This window comes from Polyodon spathula, chromosome 16 (genome assembly GCF_017654505.1).
Source record: "Polyodon spathula isolate WHYD16114869_AA chromosome 16, ASM1765450v1, whole genome shotgun sequence".
In the NCBI taxonomy this organism is placed as follows: Eukaryota; Metazoa; Chordata; class Actinopteri; order Acipenseriformes; family Polyodontidae; genus Polyodon; species Polyodon spathula.
Genome location: NC_054549.1, coordinates 28,644,113 through 28,662,505, shown reverse-complemented (window position 1 = coordinate 28,662,505; position 18,393 = coordinate 28,644,113). Strand labels below are relative to the sequence as shown.

General features: G+C 37.0%; 1 protein-coding gene across 1 annotated transcript in view; it reads left to right on the top strand.

The window, feature by feature from the left end:
• The window catches only part of LOC121329058 (glutamate receptor-interacting protein 2-like), a 185,404-nt gene that overhangs the window by 670 nt on the left and 166,341 nt on the right, over positions 1–18,393 (top strand). The gene's annotated exons all lie outside the window — the stretch shown is intronic.

The following is an 18,393-nucleotide window of genomic DNA, read 5'->3' as shown; positions in this document are numbered from 1 at the left end:
GGAATTTTAGTTTTGAGACTGGTTTGAAAATAGCACGGTACAGGTTCAGCATCTCGATTCAAAGTTTACAGAATGAAACCCTCTGTTCCTATTGATTCAATGTCCTTCGGTTAGGGTTGGGAATGAGGTGTATTTTATTCGTTGAAGTACAAAAAAAAAAAAAAAAAAAAAAAAAAATGATTGAGGTATTTTGGAATACACGTTCAATGTGTCTTCTGCATAATAAAACAAGCCTCTGCTGTATTCAATGTGAGTGTAATTAGACATTTAGTTTTAAACTGCTTTGCTTTCAAGCACGTTGTCGCTCGATGAAACGCATTACGGTTCAGAACGTTTTTGATCTTGTGTGGTGTTTAGTTAGGAACTGTGACTAGTGTTTTATGAGAGACCGCGCCATCATATATGCAATGACTGGATAGCCATTGTGTATACTACAATAGGCTAGTTTGGTAACGTAATTGAAATTCACTTTGAAACGTATTTCAAAGCATTGGCGACATATTAGCTTAAGGTCACCATTGAGCTACATAATTCCAATTTGAGTATATTTTAAAGTGGTCATAGTGCCTTATTAGTCAATTGTACACAGTTCATCCCATCATGCTTTTCATTCCCCGAAGGTAGTTTCAGCTTCATAATATTGCTGCTCCTAGTACTTGATGTAACAATACATTTAGCTTATCTTAATCTTATCTTAATCTATTTTAATAACTATATTAATCCCGCTGGTGTTTTCCCCCACGGCAATAAATAAACAGTGAAAGTGAAAATATTAGTGCGGCGTAATTTAGCTGCCACCGTTCAGATAATTAAACAAGGGATCGTTTCTAGATATAGTAATATGAGGTAATATAATGGATTTTAAGGCATTGGTTGGTACTGCTTTAAGAGAAATTAAAAATACAATAACAGTGCGATTGCAGCCACCAGTGAGCTGAGTAAGAACACATTCCAGTTTGATTTAGAACTAAACAACGATTTCTTAGAGACAGCCCCATTGTCTAGATTGTGGGACCTCTCAAGCCCTAGAAAATTCATGACCAATCCATAGGTTGAATAACAACAATAGATACTATACAATAGCATCAGTGTACATCGTTAGCATTACAATTTCATGGTAGCTCCTTGAGATACTGATCAATGTACAATTTAGTGCCATTATGAGCAACTACCCGTTTATTCATATGAAATATTAATTTGGTGAAGTGATTTTTTTTTTTTTTAAATAAAGTTTGCCTTCAAAGAATGTTTAATTTCTCCAAAACTCAACAGTATCTCATGAAAACAATTTAATTTAATTAGACTATTTTAATTATGTTTTTCTCAGTAAGAAGCCATAGTTATTCATGCTTTTTAAGGCAATTAAAACTGCATTTCTTAAACTATTAACATATAAAATAAATCTCATCTGGAAAATATATATTTACAATTTTATATGCAAAAAAAAAAAACAGATGCTACTTACTCCCCCTTCTGAAGCAAGTGTATACAAATTAAATATATAGGGCTTCATGGTACATATAATTAAGCTATATTTTAAATATATGAAACATAAAGGTTAAGGTTAAATCATATACATATTTTTTAAGTTAAAGATGCTGTGCTGCTGTCTAGAAAAATGTAGTTTCCTATAATGTCCTACAGTATTTAGTTTTTTTGAAAGGGTGTTTTTGGCATGTATTTTTTTAAATTTGGAACTGTAACTGACAGAAGAACACTTTTTGATTTGGCATTACCATCTAATTCAATCTCCAGTTGTTGGCATTTTGTTTCCCTTTTCTAACCACAGACAACTGCAATCATGCAAGAGATACAAATACTAGATTTCATTAAAAAAAAAAAAAAAACTCCCTCTGAGATCTGAGATCAACACATTAACCCACTTGGAACAAGACTGCTAATTGAGGTTGCTGATTGATGATAGTGTCATATTATACTAGGGCTAGTGCAACTTGTTTAGTTAATTCAAACAAATAAATAATTCTCCCTTGATTAGAAAACCAGACAAGTGGTGAGCAAAGATGGGAGATTCAGACTGCTGTATCCAGTCTGGGTGCACTGTAATGACAAGCATACAGGATCTCCTTGGCATTTTCAGATATTCTGAACAAGTTTATTGAATCACCTGCATTATGTTACACACACTTGTTCACGCGCCATCCTGGACATGTATTTCCTGTTATGTAAAACCTGTGTCTTCCTAAAGGACTGAGTTTGTGCTCAGTTGACAGGTGCTTCCATGTCCATGATCACTGATGTTTCATTAGGAATATAATGAGTAGGTGCCATGCAGTAAAGCCCAAAGCATTGAGCCCTGTCCAACACTGATATGCTTCCCCGCATAACTTTAGAAAATCAAATTTTGGAGAGATTTCTGGAACAGTTTGAAAGCACAGCTAAAAAAGATCAATACAGAATTATGCAGGCATAATATTGCATTTACATAAACAGATAAATAAACGTAAGCATTAGATAAAAATATCCTTTAAGAATGGATGAAAATCATAATGCAATATTGATAGTCACCACTGTGGGTGAGCTGTTGGCTAGACGACATCAAGGAAAAATATAACATAATTAGAATATAAACACTGCCATGGGGACCAATTTCAGCCCCAAGGCCCCTTAGCTCTGCTGGGGAGGTTTGTACTTCCATCTATTCTGTCTTTTATACTGCAGTATAGAAACTCATCACAGGATTCATCAGGCCTACGACCTCGCTATGTGTCAAAGGAAGAGCAAAAAAGTTAGAGGGAATGGGAAACGTAAAGTTGCACAATAAATAATTTAGTAGCCTATAGCCTGACGTGATCTGCATGCAGAAAAACAATGGGATCTTCTTGCATGTTATGATTTTCCAGTAAAATCTGTTTTATAGTCTCTTCACCTACTTGCTAGTAACCCCAAAATAGATGTTAGTTTCCAAATAAAAGTGAATGCTAGAAACACCCTTGGATTATTGCCTATCACAAATGGTCTGTGCCTTCAGTAGGCAACTCTCAAAGGGGGTCAAACGCTTAGGGACAGGATACATAAAAACTATAATAAAAGCCCATATCTTAGTGTTACAGTACTGACCAGCTTCAGCTACTGAAATCTAGTATTTCCAGCTTTTTCCAGTCCGACAAAAGAATATAGTATCTGATGAATTCTGGCATTATCCTGGCAAACCCTGGAACAGCAACACTTCAATCATTGAATTAAAATGAGAGATAACCAGGGTGTTAAAATCTATTTAAGCAACATAATTACTTGTCTGCTTATTGTTTTCCTTAAGGGCTTTCGGTTCTTCTCTTTATTGTCAAATAATCAAACTACTGTTCTGCATAAGTTAAAGGATTAAACTGCACCTTATTTTATCTTGGGTGATAATGTTGCTAATGAAAAAGTAAGGATAGAATAAGGAATGGATTTCAAAGCCTTGATTAACACACCTTTAAAGTCTCACTACCCTAGTGTCATCATCATCATCATATGTTCCACATATTTCCTTCCCTTTAAGATCTCTTTTTGTGTTGCAGTTTATGAGAAGTTTAAATGAGTGCATCTGCACTCCATTTTAATCGGAATGAGTAGAAGTGTGTGGGATGACAGCCTTAGGCTGATGTTTTCTGATCATTAGCTTTGAGGATATGAGGGGGTGCCCTTTCACATTGTTAAGCAATGGCTTCTTTCCTGCCATAATAGACAGTGGGCCATTAGGTAGGTCTGCATTCATGGAAGGGTTGAGCGACAAATTGTGACAAAGGTGTGTGCTTTTAGTTTTTCTTACTCAGTTCTTTTTAACAGAATTTCATCTATAAATTGATGTTTTGGCAAAGGCAATTGGGTTATCTTGGTCTACAATACAACAAAAGAAGCACACAAAGAAATAATGTTGTAATTAAAGCATTAAGATACTTGGATGAGTAATGGACATCACAGTTGACTAATGCATGCATCTTCTTGATTAGATTCACTTTGTATATCATGTTCTGGAAATACTAGTTCTATGTTGCTTACTGATGTATTTCTTCTGTCCACTAGAGGCAGAGTGTTGCACTGAAACAGGTTAATAGTTAGTCTGGTGTACCAGGCTCACTTAGAGAGTAGACATGTTTAAGAGCCCTTTTTAGGTTGTGATGAGTTGTAAAAAGCCACTGAAACAATGATATACAAAGGGATTCTAAAAAACAAGAAGAGTACATAGTGTGGTATTTCACTACTGTTTCTAGAATTTGACCAACCTTTTTAGAAATACACTTCATATAGTTACAGGTTCAGTTCTGTAGCTCAAAAAACATGTCCATTCCAAACACAGAAACCAGATCTATATCCTGGTCATTTCCACCCTTTCTGATCCATGCTTTGTAATTCATTATTATTAATGGGGTACACAGAAATTGCATATGAACACTAAACACCATTCCAGAAATGTTCTCTATTTGGTTTGTTTAGTGGCTGGTCAAATTCAAGAGGAAGTCAAATTCAAATTCAAATTGCATTAATGTGTTTGCAGTTACTTAGTCTGCACCATTTAGCAATCATTAATAACATGACTCACAGCATTTCATGTTTAGTTTTATTATGTATTTATGTATATTGTTAAACTGATTGGTTTTCATTTCTCTTCTCTGTTGGTGCTGGTGACAGATTGTCTGTGTGGTTTGCAGCTTACTATTCCAAACCCAAAGTTCTCATATCCATAGTTTCACGATTTCCCTCTCAAGTAAGCTTCTTCGGGCTGCAGTATACACTATACTTTATTGGCTGTTACTAACATATTGTATGCATATTTTGACGGATCATTCAAATGGTTTGCTTCCATTCTCCACAGGGATGGACATAAGACTCACATTGTGTAGCAGTTTGAAACATTCCTTGTTTTACTATATAGTGTGAGTCTGATAAGACACACCTGACCTTGTTACCTAAACACTGTGGCTAATCAAGCACATAGTAAAACCTGATATGCAATAGGAGTCTTACTTCCACCCCTGCTCTATCAGTTGAGCTTGGATTTGAACCTAGATTTTCCTTCCTCTTGGTTCTATACTCATACCACTTGGTAAACACACTTCCCTCCGTTATTACACCCAGGATGATGACCAAAACTAAGTGCATAGATCCAGTCTAACCCCAGGTGGACCCTGAAAAATGATTCATCTGCACCAATCACACTTCCGAATCATTCATCTCAACGCATAACCCAACATATCAATATATAAAATCAGTTTCTTCTGATAACATTGTGTTTTCCATTGTTAAAATGTAACCAGCTGCCTGTTACAATTCGATGATGATCTAAAAAAGAACTCTTTACCTTTCTCCAGTTGTCTTCTTTATTAGGTAACTTAGAAATGAACTAACATCACGCATTGTTGGTTTGCTTTTTCTAAAGCCTAGTCCCTCCACTTAAAATATTCAGAATCCATCTTCCATTTATATAAGTTAGATGACACCTGTCATAACACTGCCAAAAACGACGTTGGGTCACAGTTTGACATAACGAGTCTAAAGGGTGTTTAAATTGTTCTGGAGGGATACATAACCATTCCTTAAAGCTACCAGCCTCTAAAACAAGCACATGTTGTCAACCCTAGAACTATCACAGTTAGATCTGCTGTCTTGCACATAATAACTAAAATGTACAAGGTATGCAGCTTTTTATTGAATACATGTGTCATACATTTACAAAACAAATTCATGTGAGTTACAGCTAATATTGTAGATACAAGTGTGTGCTGTGGTGTTGCAGATGTTTGGGCTTTTTGTTTATCAGCAGCAGACTGAGACTATAGTGTGGGCAGCATGTTTGATGCAAGGTTCCAGCCTGATATATATGCAAGCTGAATAATCCTCCCTCCCCAGTAATATCAGATCACAATGTGATGTGTTGTCAATTTAAACTGTGAGTCACAGTGTTTCTACTCAGAGTCACTGCTGCAAAAACACATTTTTTATAGTAAAATACTAATTCTCAACAGCAGCAATATAAGTCAGATATCTGAGGAATTTACTGGGTCAATCAAATGCGTGAATTGCTAAGACTAATAGACGACAGGTCTAAATTATAACACTCCAATTCTAAAGTATTGCCAGATCCCAGAGATGGAATTATCGTACTAGACAAAATGTTTCCTCATTATTTAAATATGGTTTACCATTGCAATCAAACAGTGATTGACCTACTAACACATCTTGATACTGTACCACTCTGGTACCACACTACAATGGATTACCAGTTTGCATTGTCTGTTCATCTTGTTATAATTGGTGTGTCAAAATCGAAATGTCTTAGAACATATACATCTTTGTAGCTGCATTTGTGCTATCATTGGCCTTTATTATAGAACCATTGCATTGCCTTTGTATTGCTTGTTCTTTGAAAGAGAATATAATGGGGGGAGGGGGTTGCCTGTAAATGTTATCATTATGACAGTTATACACTTTCAAGCTCTGTGAATTGCAGCATATTGAGTAACACAATCAATAGGTAAAGGATTCCAATTGCCAAGGTAATATACTCCCTTCTAGTCCATTTCATGAATTATAGGGCAGTTACATAGTAATTACCCAACATATCTATAGATTGTCAGTTGGTTTTATAACTACAATGAGACTGCCATCCCTAGTTGCCATAATTCCTATAGAACTGAAACTAATGATTGCTGTTATAATTACGATAGACTTGCCATTTCAATTAAAATTTACCTATTTTGAGTTCCCTAGTATTTAATTATCTGTACTGTTTAATATCCTAGTATGTGTGTTCTGTATGATTCACTGTTATTGTTAATTTCATGTAAAATGCTACTATGCTCTCCCCAATCAAACCTGAGGAGTCTTGTCAGAAGTATGTTTTGCTGGAATAATTAGTAAGCATGGAAGATAACCATAAACATAATTGTATAGTGTAAAGTATTTAGCAAAACATGTTTTTTATTAACATTTACTTTGCAGCAGTTATAAACCTAAGAGACATTTGTTATTTTAGTTTTTTCACTGGTCTAAAATCATCAATCTGAAATCCATAAAAAATATTGATTCCCTCCCCCACAAATTGGTGGAATTTCATTTTAAAGCTTGCAACACTGAAAGGAACAGCTGATCGCGGAACCCTGGTTCCACATGGCTGCCTCATTTTGCCAGATAAACAGTGTACATTTGTTTTATATTCAGATTCTTAGTGGATCTGACCCGTGCTACAGGACTGTCATTTCACTTGTATATCCTGTCTTACAATTGTTTACAGTTGATGAACTTCAAGCAGAGCGAAACTTGCCCTCTGGAACTACTCAGGTCATCAGAAAACCAATATGAAACACACATTGACTTCCCTAACTGCTTTCCTAGAGGCACACTGTACATTTCAGCTTACAGTCGCCACTGAGTTTAGCATTCAATCTAATTTAGTTTCCTTCAATCTAATGGTCACAGGCATGCCATCATTTAAATAGCTACCTTTCCTAATACCACATTTGAATTGGCCATTCAATGGACATATCCAGTATTTATTGTTATGTCAAAAATCAGTGGCTTGGAAATAGCCTGCCTGGTTTCTTTAAGCTCATTTGGGTATATAGTAAAGTCCAGACTGGCTGATTTATTGATATCGAGAGCCTCTTATACTCTGTTTGATTTATACAGAAGACATGGTCTTGACATCCTCACCAGTGAAACCTGTAGAAATTATTCCTTTATTACATTTGTCATTGATTCGTCATGCAGTTCCCATGTTGTCCCTTAGATGTTTTCCAGTTCTTGTATTGGAAGAACTTTCTCAGGTTTTGTTTAATGTCCGTAGGAATGTGGAATTTGAACTCTTTAACTTTGACTTGCCAGCACTTTCCAACACTCTTTCTGTTTTGCAGTGCTGCTGTCTTTTTTGTATGCCTGATAAAACGCACTCTTTTTCCGGATGCTTTGCTTGATAGACTATTAAACCACTGCAGAGATTGCTTGTTAAGTTTTGACAGGTTTGTGGAAGTGAGGACTAAAACAATGGAAACTCTGCCATCTACAATTCCAAATAAAATGCCTTACAATTCTCAAAACAACTGAGTTTTGTATGCTGGGCTTATGCTTGAGATTATTCCCTCATTAGAGAGTTAATCAGCTTTGGCTAGCCTGTTTATTTCTTCCCATTTAGATAATGTCCTGTGAAGCGTCACGATGCCAGTCCCTTATTACAACGCCCCCCTGATTAGATCAAAGAACAAAGATACTGTGTGTTCTTGCTACACCCCAGGAGTCTGTAATTCATTTATCCAATGGTCTGTGGCAGTCTGACCTGATGGGATCTTGATGTGAATATGGCAGTGTGACAGGGAGTGGGTTCGCTGGTTCCTGCACAAGTGTGTTTGTGCCTGTGATTTAAATCAGCTGCAACGTTTTGCTAAGCAATCATCTGAGTGGCAGACTGGCCCTGAGCTAAGATAATTGTGAGGTCTGGATTGACTGAGGGGCGTGCCGGGGGATGTTGCGCAGAGATCAAAAATTGGCTGCGCTACAACTCTGGGCGATTGCAACGCCATTGACACACAGACTGGCACTGTGTTTGTTTACATCGAATCGGGAAGCGGGAAGCGGGAAGCGGGAAGCGGGAAGTTGGAAGCGGGAAGCTGGGAGTGTCTGCGCTGCAGGAACTGCTACCACGGGATCCTTTAAACTGCAAGACGCTGCCTGTGAAGGCTCTGTCCAGCCAGGACAGTCAGAAGAGCCCAGAGTTGCTGGGAGGCTGGGACTTCGGAAGCAACAGAACAGAAGTAGGTCAGCTTAGGGGATGTGGATCCCAAAACAGGACAGAGAAGGTTACCATAGAGTAGTAGGTTCCTGGACGAGACGTTCCTTGTTTTGGGACTAGCACTCGTCACTTTGTGTGGCAACCTTTTATTTTTAGCTTTTGTTTTTGCTTTTATTTCTTTATTAAATGTGACACTAGGGCTACCATCGCTGGTACCCTAGTGTCAGTTTGGTGTTCAAATTAAATCTGCGCGCCTGAGCGGCGTATCAACACCAATGCTCTGTGTCTGTGTCTGTATTTTCCAGTGACTACCCACGCATGTAACATGTCACCCTGTTACATGCAGTAACAAGGAAGCTGAATAACCACTTATTTCTTAGAAATATGCTGCATCATTGATTTCATCAAAGAACCTGTAGAAAGTTGGAGAGTAAATAGCTTCTGTAAAAGTGAATATGTGTGTATATATATATATATATATATATATATATATATATATATATATATATATATATATATATATATATATATATATATATAACAACACGGCAGGGAGGGGGTTAATATCCTCCCTGCCAAAAACATGTGCGAATGCACGTTTTGTTTATTTAATTTGTTTAATTATCACCTTGGGGGATTATTGTATATTAGGACCAGGTGCCGTGTTTGCATAGTCAGCAGCCAGTCTACTCGAGACTGCTGAGTAGAAGGGAGTAGAAAGTGTGCTCTGTTCCCGAGCAATCATAAAAAAATATGTATTTGCGCTGCAGGTGTATCCTTCCTGCGAGCTCATCAGGGACCTGCAACAAAAGTGTAGTTAGTGCTCCGAAGGAGCAAGGTGTTTGTTTGTGTTTGTTTATTTTGTTTTGGTGTATTATTAAAAATAGCGCGCCAGTGCTGAAAAAATCCAGTTCTGTGTCCTGGGTCCTGTTTGAAAGGGGCAACGAACCATGTGAGAGTTGCAGTCCTGTTACATATGGTGGCAGCGTGTGTGGTGCCCCTAAAGACCCAGAAATGGACACTGAGTTAAAAGCATTGATCGAGCAGATCAATAGTAACACCGCTGCTCAGAAGGAGAAGAACAAGAGATGGAGACAGGAAAGGGGCCAGAGCAAGAGTTACAGCCAATGGAGCGAGAGTTAGCACCAGTGGCTACAGTGAAGGGGGAGGAGGTGAAGATCCCACCTCCACCACAGCCCCAGTCTTCCCGGTGGGGTTCCGTGTCACTGGTTTGCAGTCCTTCCCTGGAAGCGCCGGAAGGATCAACCCATCCTCAAGCCCCCTCGTGAAAGAGGGCGAAAATTTACATTTGTGGACTTGAGGGTGGGTGGTCTTTTAAGGGAGGAAGGAGGTGGCCATTAAATGACCTGTGTCTTGTAAAGACATGGGGGAGGATGTGTAACACGGCAGGGAGGGGGTTAATATCCACCCTGCCGTGTTAAATATATATATGATATATTATATATATTATCTGAATATATATATTATATATATATATATGTGAAGTGCATGTGAAGTTGTATTGCTTTCCTAGAAAAATGAGACCATTTTGGAGTACCGTTCTAGATATCTTGCTCATTAAAATATTTAGCATATTTCTTTAAAGAGGAGACGTTTATCTATTCAGGGATACCAAGACATTTAGTGAGTAAAGGATTGGAGTGAGGAAGAATGGGCAGTACAATCCCCATCCCTAGCTTTTGTTGTTTCCATAATTTGTGCCTGAGCATCATAAAAAGGGGGACTAATGATCCACTAAAGACCACCACATTGCATGTGTTGTTTAATGATAAGAGTCTGCAGGAATTCTTGAAGCCTCAACAGCAAGTTATTAAAATGAACATGTGTTAAAAGAACTGCAAGTTCCATCGAGCATTATTCATGCTTCATTCCCTCTAGCTCAAAGAACAGTGCCGAAAACATTTGGTTGTTAAAAAGAAACATGTGAAAAATGTATTAAAGCAGTTTTCAGTGTATGTTAATGTGTGCATATTTATTGAGTGTCTAAATAAGCCTATACTGTGTAAACGCACTGTTAATGAACACAGAAGTCTATATGAACAGTTGTCAGCACTTCACTCAAGTGATATGGGAAGGCATCTGTTTAGTAAGTTTGTAAATGTTTTCAGTTCACTACTAAAATAAACCAACCAGGGTTTTAATTGTGGCAACGTTTTCCTTATAGTGTCTTTTAAAACATTACAAGTAACAAACCCTATGATAGCAATTATTTATTGGTAATGATGCATACAGTATAGTGCCCATAACCATTCTGTTATTTTTTAATTACAGTTGCTATTTTGTCATTTGATACTTTTTAAAAGCTGGTATAAGGATATATAAATGTAGGCATAGTTTAGGTAAACAAGAGACAATTTCTTTTTTATTATTATCATATTGATTAGGTGCTACTGGAGTTGCTTTTTATTGTCTGAAGCTGCCTGTATTGTTTTCCCTCTAATGGCATTTTGCTGCGGCTTCAGTTTTCAAACTCCATTTAACATTTATTTTTCATTGACCTATTTACTCATTTTCAACAGTGCAGCACTTATCATTCTCTTAATACATTCTCAGATAATGAAGCATCCCCTGTACAATGAATTGCTCAACTATCTGGGGGTTTTAAACAATACAGGTATAATGTATACACCCTTAGGGGATGTGTCCTTGACCTCCTATTCACGATGTCTGCCTTGCTCATGGTACAGTATCTCTTAATGAGTAAGTAGTGGAGTTCTGAAAAAATATAGCGTTATACATCCCTATGTGTTGCTACAACTGTTTAAATAATGTACCTGTACTTTTTTTTTTTTTTCATTGTTAACATCGTGACAACTTTTGACACCTACAACTGTAAAGTCTGTTTCAAAACTATTTTCAGAATGTCCACTCTAGTGCACTTGGGTTTGAGATCTGTCATCAGAATCACTGCAGGAGGAGCGACTAAAAAAACGAAAACAAAACATAACAAGTATTCTGGCTTTTCTGTTCCTTACCATATTATGGGTCGTTATTGCTGTGTTACCTGTTTGACAATGTGAGCAATAATCCTTACACTATCAGTGCACTAGAGCGGACATTTTGAAAAGAGCTTTGAAACAGACTTTAAAGTTATAGGTGTAAAAACTCTGCTACTTACTCTTTAACGAACACAAGTATGTTATAAAGCTCGACCATATAAAGATGTGCTAAATAGATCTTTTGTATGAAATGTCAATCACGTTTATGTTTCTCCCTTTGGATATTTGTTTTGTATATCTAACTATACACGTTAACCTGTGCATTGTATACCATTTTTGGTGTATTTTTGTGTGTAACCGTAGGCACGGTTAGATTGCTATTTCAACTTTTACTGCGAAACAACCCTTAGTTTGTCTCACTCTCTGTGCTGGTGGTGTTAATTTGCATGTGTCTTTCTTCTTGTGTTGCACATTGCATGAATGGGCTTTTTTGTGATACAGGGGATGTTTTTATTTAAGTAATAGCATTCTCTTCACAGCTTTAACATTCCATATGTAAGAAACAAATGAAATATTATGGTAGTGCTGAAGACCTGTTTGTACACAGGGCCTCTTTTGAAACCTGTATTTTGTTGTATACTGTACAGGGCAATATTGATGCTTGTGCTTTGTTTAAAATGAATTATTGTAATACATGTTCTATAATACATGATGAAAAAGCTTTGCACTTTTTCAATTCTTTGATCATATAGGCTATTCCATACTGAATATGATCTGTTTATATTGTTACAATTCCATCCGCTCTTATAGAGGGAGAAAGAAAGACACTTTTCCTGCACTACAGGATTATTCCAGACTGTGTAATGAATATAGCTTGGATATATATCCTCAGAGCTTTCCACAATGGCCAGTTCTATGGATTTACATTCAGCTAAGGTCAAGTTGAAATATGGACACCCCATTTGTTGCAAAGACAAGCAACTTGGTTTTGTCAAGCTTTTGTATGGAGTAGAAAGTCCTTCATGAGTGAAGGAAAACTTGAACACATTGTGTTCAAATTGTTTATGTCTTTACTCAGGAATGTATTATCTTTTATACTGACAACATCTTCTCTAGTGATGCGAAAGTCACCAAGGAAAATTCTATTAAGCTTACTCTCTTTGAGTGAAAGACCATGAAAACACCCACTACAATGTTTATATGTGGGGCATGTTTCGCTGCTTGTGGCATTACAGCCCAAGGGAGGAGGCAAACAGCATCTGTTTGCAATCTGCACACTTTTGATATGTACTGCGTTAACTTTTTAAATGGTATCTGGAGACCGAAGACAAATTCATTTGATGTGCAACAAGGCTGATGCAGTATGCTTCATGCTGTCACCTTTAGTTGTTATGGTGACACAGTTTTGAAGAAATTGCATGGGCTGCTATGAATCAGAAGTCTTTTAAGATTTAGCAGTGGACACTCAGAAAATTGCCTCTAGATTTTCTATAAAAACACAGTGGCCAAGTATTTAGGGAAGCTTGACCTGATGATCTCAGACAAATTCTATTGTGCGCTGTCTGTCACTTCTACAACTCTCTGGGCAACAGATTTCCACTGTAACCCTCAACTTCAGTCAATATTTGCCAAGTATTATCTGATACCAAATTAATAATAATATTACTGGTACTGACTGAAATACTTTTATAAGCTCTAACATACATCAAAGATACCTTTCTGCTTTTTTAATGTAGCATATTGAGTCAGCCACCTTGCTCTTTATCAGATCTATGGGATTTATTAAAAGAAACTTCAGTAAAAACATCTTGCAGGCTGACTTTGCTAACAGTTTGATGGACATTACATGACCCATTCATTATTAAAACTCATTGTAAGGAAGTGACCCTTCTCCCAGGAACATGTCATCTTTCTTATTTACAGATGCCTTAGGTAGGGATGCATTGTACATCATTTAGACGTTTGATTACAATGACGAAAATAGTGGCATCTAATATTAAGGCTTTCCGCCTTAATGCACATAAAAGGTCTATGATTGATAGAGATTGATACACTTAGTAAATAACCAAAGTCTACAAATCTATATAAAGCAATTTCAAAAGGTTACAATTACAGGTATGTGCCTTTTATTCTCAGTTACTCATTCAATAGAAGATCTTGTATCAGTAAAAGGGTACAGATTGTGTTCCAAATAATCTTACTGCATTACTTTTATTTAAGATATAGCAAAGGTGCAATATTCCGTTGGTCTTAGTCTGAATGAGAGGTTATTTATTGTGAAATCACGACCAGGCTTTCTGGGGGAATTTTAACTGGCAGTCAGTTGCGCAGCTAGTCGATAACCCTTACTAACCTGTATAGGGAGAGGGCATTGAGCTGTCCTTCGTAGCACCTCAGTCTTGACTTGAAAACTTCCTGCCATTCAGTCCCGGTTCTGTCTTCAGCAGAAACAGACAATTGTCACTTCAGAACCCAGACCTCCTGAAGTGTTATGCTTGAGCATTCTGTTTTGATGATTACTCTCCCCTGAGGATCAGGGCTCAATAAAATGAACTTATTATTGAAATGATAACGTAAAACCAAAAAAAAAAATCTAATTATTATGGACTTGTGAATTTCGATTAACCTCTGCTTATGCGATCACAGAGTTTATAATAGCGAGATGGAAAACATATTATGGTGTGCTGTTCCTGAAGTAAAAAGTGTTTGTCTCAAAGAAGACTGCATATCTGTGCATATCGTTACAGTTTCGTAGTTTACTTATTTGGATTGTCAGGGAAGCTTGTGTCTGTAAAGCATTACCTATGACGTGACCCTAATGTTCGGCTGCTTGCCAACAGTTTGTACTCAAGCCAAGGTTTCTGTCCCTCTACCTTGCAGTTATGAAGTCCCATGTGGCAAACTGCAGTTCCTTTTCTTTCTATTTTTTGGGGGGGAGGGGACATTTCTCACTGATTCCTGGCTCCTTCAGAAGGTCCTGCATGATCTGTCTTCATCTGTTTTCTAAATAGCTGGAATTATCAGGCTGTACGTGAGAATCGATTGACAGTTCCGAGAGTGTGATGTGAATAGCAAACTCCAGGAAGTAGTTGAGGTGAGTTTGATTCTTCCGAGTAGAAAGGGGACTTGAGAAGGTATTCAGGTGCTTAGAGGAACTGCTGTGAATTTCCATCACATTTCCATATTCAAATCACCTTACTGTAAAGCCTTTGGTATTTTCATCTCCTGACAATGAATCACCATGAGAAATACACTTTTTAAAGAGGTCCCACCGCCCTGTGAAATGTGTGCACTTGCATGTAATTTTGTGTTTTTTATGTTATATATTTATGTATTCCCTGGCTACCAGCAATCATTATCTTGCACATTATTTGTTGAGACAGGCCCGAGAGCGAAGCATGAACAGTTTTGCAAAAAGTCATTAAATCTAAATCCCCTTTTTTAGTGAAATGTTTCAGTCTAGGTCAAAGCAGGGGCACACAATGCTTTTTTTATTTTTGGGCATCCACAAGGAGGATAAAAATATCTTCACATGTCTGTTAAGATGAGAATGCTAAAGGTCATTTTTTTATAATTATAAAAATAAACAATGCTAATAACTTCAATAATGAAATCCGAATGCTGCTGTATGTTTTTGGAAGAAAGGAGACCAGGGGTGCTGAGAGCATGAAGTAATGTGTTTGAGTCAATGTGTGGTGATTTCATGTGCTGCAAATAAGATGAATAGGATATATACCCTTTGTTCCCCTGCTGTACAGAGGATAAAGGGCTAAATTGACGTTAGAGAAACTCAAAATGTTTTAATAGCTTCATTAGGGGTAAAACTGAAGCTGAACTGGAAAATGGTTACTCCATATCTTCTCAAATTGACTTGTTAAATTAGACTAACCATGGTGAGGCTTATTGGTAGCAAGCTGTTTCTACTTTCTTAAAACGGTTTGCTCAGAATAGGTTTCCATTTTTCCCAATAACCTTACAGCTCGTAGCATGTTTTTTTTGTATGTGCTTCACTGTGGAGCACAAATAAAAATTCTTAATATAGCCAGTTATGCACTGGTTTTCATATTCTGAATCTGTGCATTATGTGTTCATTGTTAGTGATGGTTTTGCGAAGGTTTCAGTTTCCAATTGTATTTTTTCAAACCTTGTTGTTTGTGTCAATTTCCTGCACTTCGCTGCAGCTGTTTGTCACCAGGACTGCATCCTTATTATCTGGAATGCTCTTTTCAGCCCAGCCAGTCCCAGAGAGGCTCAGTATCTTTTCAGGACACAGTTCTGTTTAATTGTAGGACATTGTGTAATTTAAAGGAGTGGCCTCTGACATTTTCAAGAACACTCTATGTCCTTGACGGCTGGTACAAACATTGTTACTCTACCCCACTGTCACATTTCATTTAAAAAAGAAGAGGAAGCTTTGTTCCTAACTTTGCCTGGATTTGGTTTGGAATGAATGACTGACTATTCATATCAACAAGGAAATCTTGTTTTTGCTTTGTTTTGTTTTCATTAACTTCACAGCTGGCACAGCAGGGTAAGATTTTAATTGTGGCCTCAGTTGATATTCTGATCAAGTAGTGGCATTTGAACTGTCAGTGTTGATCAGGGTTGGAGCAGGCAACCTACCTACAGGTCGATATATTTTTTAAGTTGCCCGTTTTTTTTTAAATCCCATTGATTTTTTTTGTATATTCAAGCTCTTTTTTTACCTGTTTAATCTCTTTGCAAGTGTAGGACTCCCAGGAATTACTCAGCATATTTACATACAGGCTATTATTCCCATTATATTCACAATAAATAGTTCAGAATGAAGTGGCTAATATAAACCAAACTATGTTCTGAATGTAAATTAGAAAGTTTGGAATTCAGCTTATTATCACTACCAGATTGTGGAATAGACATCTGTTTATTATGTGTGACTGTTACAGTAAGATTTTTTTTATTTTTTATTTATTAAGATTTGTTTACTATGTTTAAGTATAAGAATATGTCAAAATCTAGCTACAGTAAGTTCTGGTCTAATGAAGGCTACTCGGCGCTCACTTTTATGCATGAATTAGGCTGAAGTTTTTTTTTTTCTATTTCAGATTTTGCATTCTGATGACTTTCAATTTCAGAAGTTTTATTCACCCTTGTGGCTTCAATAGAGCTCTCAAAAATGTCTTCTCTCTGAGTACAGCTGGTACACCAAAGTATAACCATGAACACGTCCCCCTGCAACATTCCGCCCTTAGTGGATATTAAAAAAATATATTTTTTCTTACAACCACTGGGGCAGTTCCAGAACAAGTTACTCTTTATCTTACCTCAAAAATCCAACAGAGCTATTTTAAGGACCTAAAAAATCTTGACAATAACCAAATGGAAAAAATGAACATAACCTCACAAAAGAGCGAGCATGTACAGGCATTTACAGGACCAAAAAAAAAATTAGGAAATTTAACAACCTTTGAAGGAAAGAATCATGGTTCTCATGACCCACAAGGACAGACAGAGGATAGCCTAGAGCATTGACACTGACTTTCCAACAGCTTCACTTCAATGAATTGACAGGGTATTAGGTAGGCCAGCGTATGGCATCAAAATGCATGTTATTTATTTATTTACTTTTTGCAGTATAAATAACTATAATAAAGATGCATTTTGAAAGTTTCCTGCCATGTAAACATTAGTCTTCAACAGTTTCATATAGAAAGAAAGTTGGGGCTGGCAGAGTTGACAGGTGATATTGCCACATACGATAATTTGAATAGAATGTGGACTGTACAATCTGGGTATGTAGGATTCACCATACAAACTCAAGTTCAAAGCCAGGTCGAGGCAAATGTAAAGAAAAATGGTAAACCAACAAAACAAGAGCTACAAATACTAGAGCCACTGTGGTTGGTATAATTTAACAAGTTATTTTAGGAAGAAATCGGACCATATTTTCAAAGAGTTTACTTCAGTCTTTAATTAACTCCTGTTTTTTTGTTTTATTTTTTAAAGCAGAAAAACACCTTTTGCAATACAAAACTTGTATCAAACATCCGTCATGTGATTGAAGTTCTCTTAAACACTCTCAAGTTGTTTGTTTCATAGTTTTGTACATTACAAAGTTTCTTTACAGGGCACTACCACAAGGTAGATGACTTCGGAACTCTCAGATAGAATGTCTAGCCTAAAAATAGCAAAACAGAAGGAAAGCAAACTTTTGAATAAAGGCACTGTTTACCAGTGTCTAATTACATTAAAACCTGGATACCTTAGCAGCGGACCTTGTCTATACCATACTTACCTTCACGAAACTGTCAACTTCCAGACTAAAGCCCTCTAATCAGGTTTCGGTTGTTTAAATTGTCAATGCATTTATTACCACTGACAAGCCTCTTCAGCTGTTTCATATATTGTGGAGGCTGTGTTTGCTCTGTCAGAAGGGTATGTTTATCCTGCTTGGATTGGAAAACAAATGCCTTGGGGAGTGGATTTTTGACTTGATTGTTTAGGTCACTGCTGGAGTAGCACATGGGAAGTCAGTGTGAATCTGGTTCTGGAGAGTGCAGAGATATATGATAGGTGACAGCTTTATGATGGGAACTCTTCATAACCACTGTGTGTGAATAAATATCATCCATAAATATACCACACTCAATGGTGGTAGAATGCCAGCTTTAAGCCTATTTATCTTGTCCAGACTCACCTGACAGGGAGGTGCAGCTTTGATATACTGTA